This window comes from Antrostomus carolinensis, unplaced genomic scaffold (genome assembly GCF_000700745.2).
Source record: "Antrostomus carolinensis isolate BGI_N321 unplaced genomic scaffold, ASM70074v2 scaffold32452, whole genome shotgun sequence".
Classification (NCBI taxonomy): domain Eukaryota; kingdom Metazoa; phylum Chordata; class Aves; order Caprimulgiformes; family Caprimulgidae; genus Antrostomus; species Antrostomus carolinensis.
In genome coordinates this window covers 25865-28803 of record NW_010302172.1, presented here as the reverse complement: position 1 = coordinate 28803, position 2939 = coordinate 25865, and positions in this window count along the sequence as shown.

Sequence of the window (2939 nt, the reverse complement as noted above, 5' to 3'; positions counted from 1 at the left end):
TGTGGCCTCACCAGGGCAGAGCAGAAGGGGAATCCCAGAGCAGGGAGGGTGAGGGACATTGGCTGTGGGGCTGTGGCGAGGACCCTTTGGCCCGTTGGGCTGGTGAATGCTCCAGCACTGGGGTGCAGATACAGCCAGGCAGCCCTCAGCATCGCTGCAGCGGTTCACAGCCCATTGGGGTGCTCCTGCAGCCATCCCATTCCCATCCCATCCCATCCCATCCCATCCCATCACATCCCATCCCCATGTAGTAAAAGGGGGTGCCAGGCTAAGAGGATGGGGTGACTGATGGTGCAGGGGACCTGCCTGGAGGACACTGCACCCCACAAGGATGAGGGTCCATCCCCTACCTGGGGGTACACGCAGCAGCTCTGCGCCACCACCCCGGGGCTCAGCACACAGACCCCGCCGCTGCCTGACAGCCCCTAATGCATTTTTGATTTCCCAAATATGTGCCCTTCTGATCTCGGTAAGACGGATAAAGAGACTTTAATCAGCTGCTAGGAGGAATTAGGGATGGCTAATTGTGCCTGCCACCTCCATTACATCTCTGCCATCTACGGGGCTTAGAACCATTTGAAAGGGCCCTTCCAGGCCTTCATTAGCTGCACACCAAAGGCTTCGGAAATAATTGGGGCCTCCACGATTTAGAAATTGGCCACTGGGCTGTAAAATACCAGCCACTGGAAAAGGTTCTTAATTCGGACTGGCGCTTTGATACAGCTTGACTCTGGTTTCAAGGCTGGGGAGGAGCTGTAATCTCTCATTAGCGCTGCGACGAGAGGCGTGAGCCTCCTCATTAGCACCCACACCAAAGTTTTCCAGGCTCCCTCCAACAGGAGATCCTCAAATCAAAGGGACACAGCCCCACTCCCACAGCAGTGCCGGGTGGTTTCTCTGCAGGAGCTCTGGGCTCCCTCACTCCTATTTTTCCCCCCATTTCTCCTATTTATCTGGGTGCTCCAGCCCCGAGGTTGTGAGCTGTAACCAGAGGGTCTCTGTGGGTTGGCAGCTTCACCCACTGCTGTGTTGCCTCAGCAGGTGCCTTCCTCCCCTCTTTTTGGTGGAAATAGAGCCAACAATCTTGTTTTCCACACTGCTGCCTTCATTTGAAGACAGTTGAAGGTACAAAGCTGCAAACAGACCATCCTTGTTTCGGACAAAGGAAAAGACTGACTACAATGACGCTTTGCTACCTGCAGTCACTTCTGCAGGTCCAGCCCTTGAGATTTGACACCTTTACTGATGGCTCTTTCATAAACAGTATGAGTTGCAGAGCTGTTGCACATTGGCCTTACGAGAGATCTCAATGTCACAGGTGAGATGGACAAAATTCCCTCCCCATTGGCGTGGGTGTGTGTTCGGAGAGGGAGGAGCAAAGGGCACCTCTGGCCCCAGCCCCTCTGGGATGGCACATACAGCCCGACCTTGGGACCATCTCCTCAGCCCCAACGAGCTTATGCTAATGGCTCCCAAGTTAAAGCTCAGTCCCTTCTCCGACACCACAACAGGACGTCGCCTCCTCCAGTGCATCCTCATCTTTGGAAGGGGAGAGGCAGGCTGGGAAAAGCCAACTGCACTCCTGCTAAGGGAAAATGGGTTTGTCCAAATCCTTTTGACAGGACACTTGTGCACTGCAAAACCCTACCCACGGCCACATCTTGGAAGGTTTGCCCAGGCTGCATGGAGAAACGTTCTCTCCTGCAATGTCCTTCCCAAGGGCCACCACCACCATCCATGATGGTAAGCCCTGAAGAGGGCAGATGCAGCCAGACCAACCATGGGCTGTCCCTGGCACATCCTCCCTCTCCAGCCATGCCCTGGACTGTGTGGGAGCCAGCGAGCTGCCCAAGAGCTCACCGGGACTGTTCACTGCTCCAGACTGCTTCCCTGCCCAGGCACCACTCCTGTCCACCAAGAGACCTCCCTGCTCCTCCTGGGAACAGGTTCTCTTATTTGGAGCGGTGAGAAAAGCTCCTGTCAGGGAAAAGCTTGCAGCTTTGCTATAGAAGAGAGAAGCCATTTCAATGACAACATTAACCGACACCACAGTCAGGGGCAACTTGTGCCTCTGTCCTTACTCAAGCCCGTAACAACTCACAGGCTTGCAAGTGGGACAAACCAGAGGAGATGGGGTTTTTGGCTTTGTGACACACCACACTATGCTGTGAGCTACCACCCACACGTCAGCTTCTCATACAACTCATCACCGAGCTGCCCTTCAGGAGCTTTCTCATCAGCTGCTTCTGCAGTTTTGAAGGTGTTCAAAGCTCTGCGCTCACTCAGGGTGAGCACTGTGTGTACAACTGCCCCATTAATGCTCCAAAGAAAGATTCCAGCTTGGGATGCTGCTCTTCGGGATAAAGATATGGGGGAAAGAGCGGGAGACAGGAAAGTTTTCTCTACTCAACAACTTCCTACCTATGACAGGCAGTGGAAAGAAAAGCCATGGAGCATATTGGTTGAGCTTCATATAGATAACATATATTGAAAATCTGCTTCACCAACAATGGTGAAATCATGACCAAAAATTACAAAACATCATGGTAGTTGGCTTTATAAAAATAAACTGCAGGAGTATGTCTCGCTGATTTGTACTGGTCCCTCTCGCCCCCTCCCTCCTTGAATCATGTACGTTAGACTCTTCAGCATAATACCGTTCTAGAAAATTGCATTCCATCCAAAAAAATGCACTTGTTTTTCCTTAGCAGAGGCCCTTAAAGTGACTTTTCTCCCCCCCGCCCTCCCCAACAATAAATATAGAAAATAGCCTCTAAACAAATAAATTTTATGTTTGGTCAGCTTAAAAAAAAGGTCCGTTTTTTCCCCCTCTTGGGATATGTAGTGACTAAGCAGCCATTTAAACAGTATTCAAGTCTTTGGTGGCTTTGGCTGCTTAAAGCTGCAGTTTTATGTACAAATGATGAACTGAGGTCCTT